This window comes from Tyto alba, unplaced genomic scaffold, assembly GCF_018691265.1.
Source record: "Tyto alba isolate M040663 unplaced genomic scaffold, T.alba_DEE_v4.0 Super-Scaffold_45, whole genome shotgun sequence".
Taxonomy (NCBI): Eukaryota; Metazoa; Chordata; class Aves; order Strigiformes; family Tytonidae; genus Tyto; species Tyto alba.
The window spans coordinates 22253159-22271030 of record NW_024881321.1 but is presented as its reverse complement, the minus strand read 5'-3'; positions in this window follow the sequence as shown (position 1 = coordinate 22271030).

The following is a 17872-nucleotide window of genomic DNA, read 5'->3' as shown; positions in this document are numbered from 1 at the left end:
AACAATTAATAATGTCACATTTTTGTATTTTAAAGTTAAATATTTTTAGCTCTTTGAATCATCTTTTTTGTTTACTTTATTGTAGTTTTTGGGGGTTTGTTTGTTTGTTTGTTTTTCTTTTAATTTACATTTAAATGAGGCAGAACTACACCTTGAATTATATGTCTCACACCAAGAAATTACTCCACCATCTAGCATGCTTTTTTCATTTACTAAATCAATGTGAAGACCTTGTGCTGAGGGACTGCAGGAAAAATTATATTTCCTAACATATTGTGTGTTACTTTCTAACTTTTCTGAACTATTAAATTACTAAAATACCTTAACCACCTCATAATATTAAAAATCTGGGTGCCACCCATAATAATAATAAAAATCTATGTTCTAGAAACTTAAAAGTGTTACTTTTTTTTTTTTTTTTTTTTTTTTTTTTTTTTTTTTTTTTTTCTGAAAGGTCTTATAAAGGCAATGTACTATAATCAGAGGATCAGTGAAACTGGAAATGTAAATAGAAGATAACTTTGATGGTCATGTTGTTTCTCCCTCCTTGTCTTCTTCATTTTTTCCCCATTCAGGTAACAATTTAGATATGTAACAAGACCAAGTTTCTTATTTCAGGTACCTTCACCTTGTTTTGTACAGGATAATAAAGATTCTGTGTATGTTTAAATGATATATGCAGACACAAGCTCCCTATAATCATACTTTAAACAAGCTTGAGTTGTTTCACTTGATCTGAGTAATCTAAAAAACATAATACTGGTATGATGTTAACCTGAGTTAATAAACTGTACTTGAAGTTTGAGCCTATCTGAGCCAGTTTGATTTGCTCTTGTAAGTATCTCACAGAAACATTGATCCTGCAATTTAAGAATAACAGGTAAACATAAGTGCCAAGTCACTTATGGCTGGTACCGTGTTGTGTGACACTACACTGCATGAACAAGCTTCTTTTAGCCTTGGCATGTAGCTAAAGTACAAATCAGAAAGTCATGTCTATTCTGCTAAAAAAATGAAGGTTAAGGAGTCACCTGGCACCAAGATCAGTAGCTTGGAATGACTTCTCCCCACACTGCCCTGACTCCAAGCTGTATAGGGCTTGTCCTTTCTACAGACAAATTTTTGAGTCCTCATGGAGTCAACAGTAGATGAGGCACTTGCCTCATTTGAGTTCCACCTTTATGGCTTTTACTTACAATTGTTAATGTATTTCTTCAGTTACATAGCAGCCTATCAAGAAGGTGTTCTTACAAAGAGAACGTGGGGGCATATGCAGTTGTAACCCGGCTTGCTAACCTGGTTGGGAATTTTAGAAGACAGGGACTGAAGCCCAGAAGTGAAAGATGGAGTTGCAAGTGGAGAAGGCATGTGAAGAAGAAGGCCAGAAAGGCAAGGTTTTGTGTCACTGCTTAGAGAGGGAAGATCTAAAGGGTTCCTTAGACTTCTGTATATTCATGTGCAATGCACGGCCAGCAGACAGGAAGAATTGCAAGGCCAGGTGGAGAGCTACAATACTGTAAAAACTAGCAGAATCACAGGGATTGGGCAGGATAGAATGTACAACTGTGACATGTCTTTGACTTCAGGGAAAATAGACAAGGGGAAGAGGAAAGTGAAGTATTTTCCTTTGTTAAAGACTTCTTCAACTGTACAGAGCTCCTGTACGAAATGGAAGATGTGCCAGTTAACAGTCATGGTCAAGAAATGAGTGGGGATGTTGTGGAAGAATTAAGTTGTGGTCAGTTCCATACTGCTTTCCCAAGAAGCATGTTCAGCTTACAGAAGAGGAGACTGAGGAATGATGTCATTGCTTCCTCATGAAGGGAGAGGGAGATGGAGGTGCTCATGTCTTCTCTCTGGTGTCTGGTGAGAGAACATCTTCAAGCTGCATCAGGGGAAGTTCATATTGAATATTAGGGAAAAGTTTCTTCACTGAGAGGGTAGTCAAGCTCTCCATAGAAGTGGTCATGGCCCCAAGGTTGTTGGTGTTCAAGAATCATTTAAACAATGCTCTTAGACAGATGGTTTAACTTTTTGGTTGCCCTGTGTGGAGTCAGGAATTAATGATCCTCGCAGGTCCCTTCCAACACAGATATTCTATGATTCTATAAGAAGAGCTAATATACGAGACTTTCTAGAACTCATTGATGGAAATATCTTGGTCATAGACTCTTATCAGTCTCCAGAAGTTCCTAGACAACACTAATTACACTGGTGCAAACACTAGAGGGACCTTTTCATCATAATGAAGTACTTGACCTGCTGCTCCTAAACTGGTAGTGAATGAAAACATATACATCAGTATGTGCTTCAAAAAACATGAGACGAATAAGCTCAGGATCTGAAGGGAATCTGGAAACAAAGCAGCAGATTTAGGACTTTTTAGGTTTATTTAGGGAATTTCTAAGCAGAATTCCCTGAAAATCAATCACAAAAGGTAAGGTTACCCAGGAAAACTGGCTGATTTTTATTATTATTTTTTTTTTTTTTTAATAAAACTTAATATGTTTCATAAAAGATCTCAACAGTGAATCATCCCATTGTGCATAAAGACTAGAACTTTCAGCAGAAAACCCACTTGACTAAACAGGGGGTTTGTTGATGAACTAAAATACAAACACAGAACATAATAAAGATGGAAACTAGGGTAGGTAAGAAAAGAATACATTAAAAACATTACTTGAGTAATCAGGAATTCTGTTCCCAGATCTCTGTCTGTACAATTATGGTTTGGGAAGGACAGGGCAGCAAGCAGTGGGGCAGCAACATTATTATATTTAGGATTACTTAGAAAAGCTGGGCATACTTGTATACATGGGATTAAGTAGTAGTCACCCAAGGGTACTGAAAGACTTAGCTGTTTTGATTAAGACCAACATCTGTCTTTTACAAAACCTGAGATAACTAAGGAGGTCCCTGATGACAGAAAGAGTCTGAAATTGTGCCTATCTTTTAAAAGCAGGTAGGAGGACGTGGAATTGTAGTCTGACTGGTTTTGCCTCAGCTCCTGAGATATTAAAACCCATATTCTCCTGGAATCCATTCCAAAGTGCATATCAGTTCAGTGTACCAAAGGCAAATCTTACTTGACCAAATGATTAGAATTCTCAGTACAATGACTGGTTATGTGAACAAGGGGATAGTGGTGTTTCTCGATGTCACAAAGATTTCTGACCCTGTTTCCCACAGTATTCTCTTCTGGAAGATAAACAGGTGTACAGAGGTGAATTGTAACTTGGACATCTGGGCAAAAGTATGTTGAAAAATAGCTGGACATCTAGCTGCAAGCTGGATGAGGGTTCTGCAGCCATCAATATTGAGGTCCTTATTGTTCACCATCTTCATCAATGATCTGGATGATGACAGAGTATACCCTCAGAAAATTCAGAAATAGCACTGTATCAGAGAGACAATCTGACACAGTAAGTGGCAGACCTTGGCAGTTATTGAGAATGCTTTATAAACCTCCTGAGAAAGCTCACGAATTTCAGTTAGGATAAACACAATCTTTATACAGACTAAGGAACTAGTGGCTGAATAGAACATGGGAGACACAGTGGACACCAAGCTAAGTGTAAATTTACAATTCACTCATTACAAATGAGATTAAATACTACAGTAAGTGCAAGTATATCCTATTGTGCTACAATAGGAATGTGGAGAGCAGACAGATGGAGAGCTCCTCTGCTCAGGAGGCCTGGAAAGTGAGGCCTAGACTGTTGTGTCCTGTTTGGAGCTCAGAGTTCAGGGAGAGATGAAAAAATTGGAGAGAGTCCAGCACAGAGCTATCAAGATGGTCAGGCCTAAACCATGTGATCTAGAATGAGAAACTGAGGGCCCTGAACTTGTTTGGTCTGGGGAAGAGAAGGCTAAAGTACACTGTAGCAGGAGATTCAATTGCTTGAATGTTTATTCCAAAGATGACAGAACCAAGCTTTTCTCAGTGTTGCCAGATTACATAACAAGGGACAAGGGCCAGAAATCTTCTTTTGAGAAGATTTGATAATAGGAAGATTTGTTGTGAGGAGGCTAGTCTAAGACTCCTAAGGGGAAAAAAAAAAATAAATTTCAAGTATCAGCTTTTCACATAAACACTTACACTTCACCTATAGACATCTAAGGGAATGCATGAACTTTTCCATTCTTCTCAGTGTTATTTTGGTTAGAGAGCTTCCAGGAACTCTTTATTTTCAGAAAGAGGGTCTGATTTTCCAGGCCTGTCATTTATGCCTGTGAAAAGTTGACATATTTCTATAATAACAAAAGCATTCCTTTTATATGTAGTGCAGATAGACAGGTATAAATGATACAATAGGTCAAGGCAGTTGTGGTTCAGTTCTTTAAAAAGAACCCTACCAAATGTACCATGCAAAAGACACTCAGTCACCCACAGATACAGCATATAATAAGTCTCTGATTTATATTGGATTCAAGGTCTGTATTTATAAACAGGCAAGTGCTTTCATTGAAACTACCTTCATACTGCATCCCACATTTTTAGTGAAAACAAAGATAAAAAATGCAAAAGACTGGGATTCACGTAGTCAAAGAGATGTTTCAGTGAAGAAGAGGTGATATGTGGTGCTTTTATCTCCCATTTACTCTGCATTAAAAAATACAGTATTTAGTGAATTGATAGTGATAAAATCCTTGACTTCAGTATGGCTAGTACTTCAGTATGGGATTTTGTTTAGCAGCCTCTGTAATCCCCTGTATTTTTAATAAATATCTATATAAATTGCTGTATTTGTATAGATTGTGGGTTTATGTGCTCCTTTTCTAGAGAGTCTCTGAGGCATGATTTTACTAGCTATTGTCAAGATATATTTGAAAAAAGTACTAGAATGTCTTATTCAAACATGTGATAAGGTCAAACTTAAAGTATACATTTTTAGTATTTTTTTTCTCTCTTTTTGTGGACCATATATATGATACATAGAATCACCAGAACCCTTGTTATAACCCATTAAAATGGGAGATTTTTTCTGGTTAAAAAGAGCACACAGTTTCTTTGTTAAGGAAAGGATTTTATCCAGAATTAGTAATGGGTCTATATTCATTTATTGCAAAGAAACCTTCATGAGTCAACAGGAACAAGAACCATCTCTCTTTGGGGCTGAAAAAGCCTGCCAATCATCTGATCAGTGGCATCTTGCATGTTTAAAACACTTATTATTCTGGCAAGATCTGGTTTCTGTAAACAGCAGAAGCTGAGTCTAAACTGATTTTGTCAACCGCAGGGTCTGGGTCTTCTAACTGTTCAGAGAGATTATTTATTTATTTTATGTAGTCTGTAGCACAACTCCTTTCCAAGACATTGTAAAGCAGAAATAAGGGAGTATTGATATGTGCTTGGGTCTTAATTTTAAAAACAGTTGGGGTGAATGATCCCAGAAGCATGAGATCATGGGAGGCCTCCAGGATGCATAGGACTCCTCAGACTTCTTTGACACCAGAATTTATTGGGAGCTGTCATCCACAACTTTATGTGAAGGGCCATAATTTATAACTTCCCTCTCACACCGATTTCACAGATCAATGGCAGCCCAAAGCCTCTGTCTTTCAGTGTAAGAAGATCTTCCTTGTGCAAATGATGTTTCTTTTAATTCCCTATTCCTACTGAACTCAGCACTCAGTATGAGCTTATGCAACACAGACACTCTTACACATACAAAAAGCTGTCATAAATCCTTCCTCTTTTACTACTTCTCATAAGGATCCTTGTCTCACATAAAGCAGATTATTGTCTGCAGGAAAGCAGCTGTCCCAAGCTCCCAGATCACACTGAGCTCTGTAGCTGCTGACTTACCATTGAGCTGGGATCTATACCCTGCTTTTTGCCCCCACTTTTTGCACATGTTGTGCTTGTCCATCTTATCCTATAGGCAATCAGATTTGGGAGGAATATGAAGAAACGTGTTATGGAAATAAATATTATAATAGAACTTATTTATTATTTTGATTTAACTTGTTCTCCCAGATGAATTCTTTCATATTCTTGAGTTATATGAACAAGCAAGAGAATAAGAATATCATATTGTATTGGGGTATTATAATGTATAAGAATATTACAAATAGTAACCATCATAGTGAACCTGCCACTTAACTGAATCTTTACTTTCTGGAGAGTCAAGTACAAATTGCATTTGAGCTTTTAACCACATTACTTTTCTTGTTTTATGAGCTTTTACCACTAATATAGAGATGTAACTGCAGACAATTCTAGATTCCATATGATTATATATTTTATATTTTCTATAAATGCCATGATTTGTGCATTATTATTTCATAATGGGTGGACAACAGCTCCATCCATTCACACTGAAATTAAATGTCATGGAGAATTGTATTATTCAGATCTTTGTTTTCTTAATTTATTTTTTTAGGGGGGGAGAACAATCCCATTTTCTATTAAAGAGCAGCTCAATTGCCCCTGACACTGCCACTGCCAGTTTTGTTGCACCTTTTAGAACTTATGATACTCAAAAAGCATGACCTTGGGCCTTTTGTTTTTTTTCATGATGCACATTAAGGAAACAAGAGGGAGATCTCAAAAGAGGCAGAAAAAGTAAAGATGTATGACAAAATTCATTAGCGTAAATTGTTTGATAAAAAAAGATACAAATCTAAACAGAGCACAGATGTTTTCATAACACAAATCCCACTTGTCTTTTTTATGATAGATAAAATAGGTATCTTAGAGAAAATGCCCAGATTAAAAAAAAATATCCTAAGTATTCCAGTGCTCACAACCAAAGCAGAATATGTATGCCATTTGCTCCGTAACTATCATAGTAAACAGAGCAGTTTTATATAAATAAATTTTTTAAATTACTTGCAAAAGTATTTTTAATTTTAAAAGAATAAAAAATGGAAATATATGAAGGAAAATTCCTTAAAACCCAACTTCTCTACCCGTGTCTGATTCAATACGGGATAAAAGTTCTCAAGTACCTGAGCCTGACTCAATTATTTTGTGTTCCTTAGTCCAATTCTACTGGTGCTTCTGAACTTTGGCAGGCTTTTTATACTAATGGAGAAATTGTATAGCAAGACTGTACCATGAACTTTCTTACTTTTAAGATATGTCTTTTCCCAGTGAAGACATAAAACTACAGTGTCTGGGAATGATATATATACATATGTCAGAACAGAATTTGCCAAAACCAGGAAATCCTCTGCCAGTGATTTGCAGCTAGGTTATCGTTCATTTGTAGCAGCTGAGTGGCACAGTGGGATCATAACTATATTTGAGAGTCTGGCACAATATTTCCCTGAGGTGTTTCCATTACTGAAGTAGCTGAACTACTATACATTTTATATATTCCATGATGTATTATAGCTCTAGAAAACAAAACAAAAATATATGGAATGATATTTTTCTATTTATAGGTATTTATAGACATTATTTATCTTTAATGTAAATATACTTTTTTTTTCAAAACTTTCTGTTACTTCTTCATTGCATTTTTATACGAATTGTGCTTTCTAAAAATAGATCTGAGTTCATACTATCTAGCTATAAATGTCCAAATTCTTGGAGCTACAGTCTTAATCTATAAAAAAGAGGCATGTTCTGGCATAATACAAAATATATTTCTGGAAAGATTCATACTCCCATCCCCCCCAATAGAATGGTGTACATTTCTGATAGTGATTAACAAGAACATAATGCTGTTCTGCCACATTTTGCATACAGATTTACAGTGCTGGTTTGGCATTTCCAGACACCAGCATGTGTGGTACAAGCTCAGTACACATTTTTCTTTGTTTATTAATATTGATTCTAACTTTAACAAACTAATTAAAAAAAAAAAAAACAAAAAAAAACAAAAAAAAAACAAACCCCAAAATTTTCAAATAGCAGAATAATTATACTAAAGAAACTTTATTTTTTTTCTTCCTGAGGCTTATTCCTAAAGTGCTGCATTATATATGCCTCAGAAAAGTACATACAGCTATATGCTTTACAGATTCCCAGGGTTGATCAAAAGCTTTATTATATTCAATTAAACAAAAAATAAATACATATTTTTCCATTCATTAAAGATGATAATGACTAATATTTTGTAAGACTATCTGGATAGACTATATTAATATTCCTTGAGGTACACATAGAATAACTGTAAAGATATGAAAAGTTTGCTTTACATCAATTTAGAGCATCTTATTAAATACTTTGACTATTTAAAAAAAATAGCAACCATGGCATTACTTTTACTTATTTCTATTTCAAGCTTTCTGTTTATATTTCTAACAATTATATTCCTTAAAGTAGAGATTTAGGTTTAGTTAGGATTTATAGCAGCATAAGGGAAAAAGCTGACTGAAGTGATTTTAATCCATTAAAAAGGCTTTATAAAATGATGGATGCACAAGTTACAGCTGCTTTTTGCCTAATATAACTTTTTTCTTACAGTTGAATCCTAATGTACAGTTGTCTTGTTATTTACTAAAAAGTCTAACTTTTGTTTACTTTGCTGAATATTTTTGCTCATTACTATTTAACACTGTTACTAGATATCAAATTAAGACAACAGATATGAATAATATGCCATTCTAAGAAAATTCTTTCCCAAATGGGAAAGAGAGGAATTCTTTAAAAACATAGCTCTAAGCTCCTGTAAATTGATGAGCTCTTCCTGAGAGTTGCTAAGCACCCTCAGCTGCCCCTGAAGTTAATGGGAGCTGTAAGTGCTCCCAACCTCTTTAACACCCTGACCCTGAGCACCTGATACTCTTATTCATCTTGCTTGTCTAGGGCTTATAAGAAGTCAGGTCCAAGCATTTGCCTACATTGCATGCTGTGCTGCAGTCTAATAAAGTATGAGTGGCCTGTAAGAGAATTAGCGTGAGCACTGGAAGCTGTTTAGCAGAAAGGAATTGGGATCTTCATTCCCTGAGTTATCTTTGGGTGTGTATCCTGCTTGCCACTCTCTGATTCTGTGATGCTTTTCTTAAAGCTAAAGGGCAACCAATGCTACTTGCATAGGCAAATGATTGCACTAACAGGTTTTTTTCTCATGAGGCAGATAAGTTACTACAGTGAGTGTCACAGCTGTGAAGGAGGTCTTACCTTACTGCTCAGGGGTGAGAAGCACTGTGAACTACTTTTACTCACCCTTTTTCCCAGGGTGTTCCCCAAGAGATGATTGTTCAGGAAGTTCACTTCTAGTGTAGTGACAACCACCAGGAGGAACTTTTCCTGTCATACATTAAATATATACCTAGTGACGTATTAGGGGAAAGAAATAAAAATAGGAAAAGACTAGAGGCTGACTGTTAGAAGTAAAATGATTTATGTGGTCTGCAGTTTACTTTCTCTCACTTCTCTGAAGAGGAAGAAGGCAACGAGTCCAGAGCATCCTACATTATTTTATTAACAGAAGTTTAATTCAAACTATTCCTTTACAGGAAAAATATCTTTCTGAGCACAGACTTACCTGTGCATCCGACATTCATTAACCTTACTGCTTCCAGGGAGACCCTAGATGAAACTGCACTAAGTAGTAAATTCTGCCACATAAAAGTGCTGGGGTTGTGGTGTATGGCTTCTGCCTACCAGTGTTGAAACTCACTGTCTCACCTAGCTATAGTTTTTTAGTCATAGTCACTACCTGGGTTTTTAGACCTGGATTCTAAGGTTCACTTGTACTCGGCAATGCAATTGATATATGTAGTTACCAACACAAGAAAGAAAAACAAGTCCAAACATTAAGAAAGAACAATAAAGGATAAATTCATCAAGAAGAAATCTCATTTTGCCTTTTCTGTTTTCTGTCTTTAAAACTGCCTCAACAAGCAGAAATATAAATATCACATCTTCTTATTAATTCTTATTAGCACATTATTTGTTTTCACAGAAAAGAGTGAGAAATTTTCCAGGCAATTTTCTTGAAAAAACTGTTTTCATTGTTTCTTTTATTGCTGGAGGAGACAAAACAGAGAGCTTTTATCTTACAGAAGGAAATAAATTCAATCAAAAAAGTCTGACTCATCTTTGAAGAATTAAAAGCCAATAAAAACTATTTTCTTGGGTCCTTGTTTTATGGACATAATCTGGGCAAATGAGAAATTAAATGATATTGTATCTACCTTGCTAGGAAGGGATCCATTCTAGCATCTGGAAAAATTACATTGTCACTGAGAGAAATCAGTTGTCCATTTTTATTCATTATTAGGTCCAATAAGAACAAAAGCCCAGGTAAAAATTGATATTCATGACAATAAAATGTGTATGCACCTCACAAGAAAAAAAATGAGATAGAGACTTTTTTTTCTTCCTTACCTTTCTACAAACAGATAGTTTTATATTATGTTAAACAGTATTTGTTTGTGATTACTGAGGAAGTGTCTCCCCTCTAAATACTGGATATGCAAAATTTATGTGGTATTTGTAATTACTATGAAAATTACGGGGTTTCTTTACTGCTTTGTTCAATCCTCTTATTTGTCTTTCATGTTTCACAATTTTATATATATTTTGTATTATTCCCCCAAAATTCAAAGGAGACATGAAACTTAAGTTATTTGAATTTTATTTTTAATAACTTTAACAATTGTTGAGATTATGTAGTAGTACTGAAATTTTATGATTTTTTACTGAGCCTTCCGATTGTCCCCGTAGACATTTTGATGAGCTTTCATTATGGCTTTTGGTCATTTGCAATGTGTTTTTCTGAATTTGTTGTCATACTGGAAAATGATACTTAGCTAATTGGTGACAACACTGCTATATAGTCATGTTAAGTTGAGAATTTTACTAATTATTATTCTTGTTATATATTTATTTTACATCATGCCTAGGAAATGATTCAAATGACAGAGTGTAATAAAGGTAAATTACCATTAGGTCACTCAGGTTATCCCTCAAACAGGTAAAAAGTCTGTGTTGACTCTATAATTTACAAACATGTATCACTGTAATAGTTGAGGATGAGTTTCAAAACAGTAGAAGCATTTTCTCAAATTACAACAATACAAGGGTGGATGTGTCTTAGACAACATTAAACTAACAGGGACTAAATTGGTGATGATTTTAATGGAAAAACAGATTAAAAATAAGTAGCAACTAATAAACTTGCTATTTAACTTTTTTTTTGTTCATCTAGCTTCTGATTCTGATGCTTAAAAGAGTTTTATCAAACATATTGTTCTTGCAACTGTGTTGGCACAGAGTTGACCTCTTAACATTTTCCACTGATTTGAAGTAAATATTAGGAAGAAAAAGGCTACTAATACTTAAGGTCACCCTTGGATCAAAAGCCAGGCCAGAAGCTTGAAAAGTATTTCTAGCATTTAGATTATAAATTAGAATCTAAAATAACCTTTCATAAGGACTACAGGGGGTAAAAACAATATTGAAACTGTCATGATTGCCCCCATAAAAATTAACACTGTAAGTCAAAAGAGCCATATTGTTTTCCTAAAACTTTGCTGCGATTCCTAGAGTTCTAGTACACATGGTATTTCTGGGTAAAATCATACAACAAGCAAGTATTTGAAATCAGGATGTACTGTCTTTCACAATTTTAAATGTCATATCAAAAAGCTTTTCAATGATAGTGGTAAAATCAACCACTCAGTGAGTCACAGTGGAAAACATTTGTTTATCTGAACTGAATTATATTTCATTTTTGATTCAGTCTCAACATTTCTTTCCTTATACTTTAATATTATATGAAGCCTCAGGCTAATTTTTAATTATTTCTAAAATTGATTAATTCTGGTCCCAGTTTATCAAAAATATTCCTTAAATTTTAAACTAGATCTTGAATTCTTGGTACTGTGTCCTGTAGTAGCTTCTAGGTGCCTCAACTTCTATACTTTAAAGAAGAGAATCATAATGATATTCTGATTCTTGCCTTTAAGAAGATCTGGTTAATTCAGACAACTCTGGGGCATTAGGGTATAAGGAACAGAAATTACATTGAAAAAGCACAGTGCCACACAAGCTCATCAGGCTTTCATAAATAACATAAGCAACTATTGCAGACTTATTCATTTATCTAATTAATCGGTTATGCATCCCTGAAATTACTAGCCTTTCATATTTTGTTTCTGTTAGTTATCTAATATGATATGAGATGAAAATATATTACACATTTTCTTATGCCTGTTTTGCCTATGGGAAAAGGTAGCAATTGCATGTGTATTGATCAAACTTATCAAGTAAAAATGGAAGGTAATTTTTTGTAGCACAAGGAAGTTCCACTCCAAAATTAAACAACAGTGTTGTGGTTTGAGCTCAGAGGGTAAATGGGCACCACACAGCTTCTCACTTCTCCCTTCCCTCCCAGAGATGGAAAGGGAAAAAAATAAACCAGGCTTGGGATTCAAGATAGGACCGGGAGGGGTAGATCACCCGTTATGGTCACAGACAAAAGGCAGTGATGAGAAGGAGGAAATAAATACAAGCTTGGGATGTGAGATAGGACAGGGAGTGATAAAACACCCATTAAGGTCATGGGTAAAAGGCAGACACTTTAGGGGAAGAAAAAAAGAACATAAACTTAATACAGCTACTAAAAACAACACTTAACAGACAGAGTAGGACAGTGAGAAGCATTATTACATCTTGAGAACACCTTCCCCTCACCGCTCTTTTCTTCCTAGGCTCAGATTTGTTCCAGATCCCTCTACCTCCTCCCCCCAGAAGCTCAGGGGGCAGGGAATGGGGGGTGCAGCCAGTGTTGCCACTTCTTCCATCTTGACTGGGGGGAGGAAACTTCTGGAGCTTCTTCCATCTGCTCCATCGTGGTCCCCCTCTCACAGGAGACAGTTCTCTACAAACTTGCTCCAACCTGAGTCCCTCCCATGGGCTGCAGTGTTTCCCTAGCTGCTCCAGCATGAGACACTAACTTTCTTCAACTTGAGTCCCTTCCATGGGATGCAGCTGCTCTGGCATGGGACACTCTCTGCATGTTGCAGTCTTCCCAGCACTGAACTACAACAGCAGGGGCTGCTTCTTTCCATAGGATCTTGGCCTCCTTTGGGTGCAGTCATCTGAGATGGTTATGCGGGGCCCCTCACAGGCCATATATCAGTGTCTACTCCACTGTAGACTACATGGGTGACAGGGGGGTGATGTCCTGACATCTCACCACAGGATACAGGAGCATCTCTGTGTCAGCACAACTCCCCGCCTCTTTCCTCTTTTGTTCCTCCACTGACCTCAGTGTTCACATAGATCTCACAACTTCAACAACTCTTCCCAGGTTCCTTCTTAAATACATTATTGTAGAAGTGCAGCTGATTGGCTCGGCCTTGGTACAGAGACAGGGCTATCTTGGAGTCGGGGGAGCTTTGAGAAGCTTCTCACAATAGGTCACCACTGTAACCCCTTCCTCTACTACCAAAATCCCCACCACTCATACAAACCCAGGGCGAGAGTTTTCTAGTGGCTTAGTCTATAACTTGCTGATCAGATAATCTTAGTTTAATTCTTTGCTGTGCTGTGGGTTCCATCTGTTATTTGGTGTAAATTGTCTAGATATTTAAAAGTGAGCAAGTGCCTAATAGTGCAGATTTTAGCCTTTGATAACTTGGGAATAAGACGAATGACAATTATCTAGTCTGTTCAGTGACACAGTTTCCCAAAGTCTTTAGCATAAAAGGGTGTTATTCAGATCACCCCATCTCCCAGCCCTTCTGCGTGGGAATGCACACCACAAGGTCTGTGTAATATCCTTCAGACAATAAAAGCCTACTCTGCCTTCACTCTGAGTTAACTGGAAGATGTGCTGCTATTTTTGTATGGTACAGTGTTTAAACTCCACCACAGAGAAGGACTTGCTAACATCAGCTAAGTACTGTAGCAGTTACTCTTAAGTGATTGCTGAAGAGATTGGTGCATATGACTGCCTTATGTCTGCCTTCAGAAAACATTCCATCAAATGTATGAGTCACAGTACCATATATTTTCACAGTCCAAACACATTTTTTTAACAGACAGCCTATACACATATTGGTGTATATGTATGTATGTGTGTGTGTCTGCGTGTGTGTGTGTGACAAACATTCAAAGCTTAAAACCAACCTACAAACTTTACTGAGCATGCACTGTTGAAGTAAATTAAAAATCCTTCTTTCTCAGACTTACAAATGTTCACTGAAATAACAGTACCACTGTTCCAAGTTCATTCATTTCAGCAGCAACTTATAACTGTTACCCAGCACATTCTCAGGCAAAGTGGCAAAGTATTTTCCCCAATCTCTCTCTATTTTGCAAGCAAGGGAATTATCTTCTATCTGAAATTTATGTTCATTAGCAAGGAGAGGAAACTCAGAAAAGGACAACTTTATGTGACTGCTAGGCAATCTCATTTGATACCAATGCTGTACTGTGTACAACCACTTGTGGTCAGTGGAATATAGAATAAAGTTCTCACAAGTTTTCTGCAGTGCTTATTGATTTGTTTCACCAGCTGGTATACCTGTGTCTCTGTGCTTTGTGCTGTCACACATTCTTTCAACCTTTTTGTTTGCTATTCCAAGCAAACTACTTCATTTGTAACATCCTGCAATTTAATAACTCAGTATGAATCAGACTATGCCTCTATAGTCTTTTCCAGTAGCTTTTATAACAATTACACTCTAATTTCTCAGGGTTTTTTAGATGCTTTGGATTGTGGTAATTGCACCAGAAATTAGGAGCACCTCATCTTAAACTTCTACAAGTAGTCATTTGAGACCAGAATGTGTTTAATCTGATTATAGATGTTTATATAAGAATAAGATTGATCTTTATCAGGAAATGCTTATTTATCTCCAATGAAAAAAATGGTTAATCAACTTGTAAATGAGTAAATTATTACACATGTACATCAACTTCACCTCATATGTCTAATTTGAAACAGAATTACAAATTTCTTGAATTCCTGTTCTCCAGATTGAACTTCATTAGACATCACAATGGTACTGGAGGTGTAACAACCTTTCAAAAATAGATTTGATATTCATCAACATCTACTTAGATTTAATATTTTATATAAGCACCTTTGATAGACAAATTGCATCAAGACTTAGATTTAGAGTTGCTTTAAATTAATATATTTTTCTTGATTTTAGTTGGTCTTGAATATTATAGATATTACGTATGTTTCTAAATAGTGGAAAATACCGAATTTCAAAGTTAATATATCTTATGATAAATGAAATTAATAAAAAAAAAAATGTTCACTTCAGTGAAGTTTTGGTCAAGTTCAATTGTTTGGTGACATGTCCTTTATTTCTACAGTACTGTGATTCTTGTGATATAAGTGAAGGTAGTTCTATGATACTCCCTGTTGAGCTCAAATTATTCTCCTTTATTTCCTATTCAACAAAGTAAATATTGGTGTAATTTTGCTAACATGTGGTTAATCCTAGAAACATTTTATTTGAAGTTTTTCTGGGTATCTCAGAATCACTTGTCCCTTAAGTGCTTTGAAGTTGCAAGACAGCTATCCCAGCCACAGTTTGAACATACATCAAGAAAATGCTATCCCTAAACAAGATCCTGTCTTTCTGTTTTGCTTTCTATGAAGATAAAACCCAATCATATAGAGCTAATAAGAGTATTCTTTACTTCTTTACTCAAAAATGGCCTTAAAATTGATTACAAGGTACTCAGGAACTTGTGTCAAGGCTCAAGAAATCCTTCTCCCACCCCTCAACCCCTAGTTGCAGTAGTTTCAAGCTTTTTTTTTTTCCCCCTTCTTCTCAAAACCTGTGGCTTTATGTTTGTCCCTTATTTAAACACCTTTTGTATAAATCTAAGGGCAGTGGGATTATTTGGGTGTATGGACTGTCTGAACCTTTCACTAAGACATGCAAAGACAGTATCTTTTATTCTATAATACCTCAAGCTCTTTTTCCTTGTTATATAAATTCTTAAATACTTGATTACATCTTACATACCAAGCATCATCTCTATGTATGTAAATGTACAGATATTTTTCATATATACTATGTCTTCTCTAGCTATATATATGTTGGCAAATGGAAAGAGAAGTAAAGCTGCACAAACGATGCAATTGTTGTTATCTTTGCTGACATTATTCACATTATGAGCTGAGAAACAATTAGTAAATAAGTTAGTATTTGCAGGGCTAAGCAGCAAATAAATGTGAATAGAGAGGAGAAACTGTATTCATTGCTACAAAAAAAAAGAATGGGAAACCTCATTCGATGCCACAATGTCTGTTATAATTACTGGGTCAAAAATCAGATAAAGCAATATATTCATAAAACACACAGTATTAGTATAATCTTTTCTGTTCATTCTAGTATTTAGGAGTAAAATGTCTGAATTCTAATTTTAAACTGAATTTATTAGTCTACATTCCTTCACTGACTTATTTAATACATTAAATTTTGATTAATTCTCTATTCTACCTTTTCTCAATGAAAGCTCTTTTCAACTGTCGACAAAATGAGAAATAATTGGAGTCAAAACATATATAGTGGAGAAAACAAAGTAAAACTCTGTAATAAAATTTAAAGCTTTCATTTGTCTTCCTTTCTTTCCACAACTTGTATTTAAAGAGATAAAAATTAATTCAGGAAATATATTACTTTGTTACAATAGTTAAGTGCTCTTCTCCTTTCTTTGTCTTTCTAGTATGCTCTTCTCAGCTCCCTTTTCTGCTTCCTATTAGCCTAGATAGTGTGAAACCTCAAAACAAGCAAGATGACCACTTTGTAACTTTGATCTGTAATGACCTTACTGATTACTGTCAAATCTGTTTTCAGATCTTTATTGTAAAATCATATCACTAAGGACACTATAAGTCAATTTTATCAGTACTGTTATTATTAACATCAAAGTTTATTTTCAGAAATGCTGTTAAAATAAAGCATATGTTTCTGATCTTTCATTATATTTATGCTTCTTAGTGTAAAACTGAAATGTTAGGGTTTAATAACAAACAAAAATGTTGAAAGAATGTGTGACAGCATAAAGCATAAATGAGACAGATATAAACCATGTAAAACTGAAATCGTCTAGATTTTTCTATCATTTTATCTTTGTGTTAACTAACTCGAAGTGATCACTGTTTATATTTTTTTTTGGATGAAACTTGTATGTAGGTGCTATAGTGATCTCTCAAACTCTTTTTTTTTTTTTTTTTTTTTTTTTTTTAATTAAAAAAGTCCATTAAGCCTGGACACTGATAACTTTATTGTATCTATTTTTAGGGATTTTAGGATTTTTATGGATGAAATTAGAATTTTTTTTTTTAATATAAAGAAATTTTTATTAGCAAACAATTATAAAAATAAAAAGGATTTAAGCAATGCTATGAAAACTAAGAATGTTTTAAAATTAACCCCCTCAGTATGGGCACAATCTTCTATTGATCTTAATGAGCATGGAGAGAGCTTAAACGGCCATGGGAGAAAGTTCAAATTGTGGTGTTAAAAGACATAATGTTCTTTGAAGTTATTTTAAGAATCCAGAAAAACCCAGTGAGTGTAAAGGATAGGCTTTTCCCTTTCTTTACATAAATTAAGTATTTTTATGTCATTGAATTAATTAAAAAGGTACATGTTGAGGAAAATAGATCATGAAACATTAAGTGTAAAAGAGATTAAAACACATGACACTTATGGTTTCCTGGAAATTAGTTTTAAACAACTTTCTGATATTGATTATTTATTATCACTCTCTTAACTAAGTCTGCTCAAAGTTTTCATCTACACTTTCTGAAAAAAACAAACAAACAAACAAAAATTAGTCTGACCTTGAAAACAATAAAAAAAATTATTTTAATTTTAAGAACTTGATAAAGTTTCTGAAGTTACTTTGTCTACCTGTATATACTTCTAATAACATATAAAAATACATTTTCCTAACAGTATAAAATCTAAGGTTTCTATCTGATAGTGA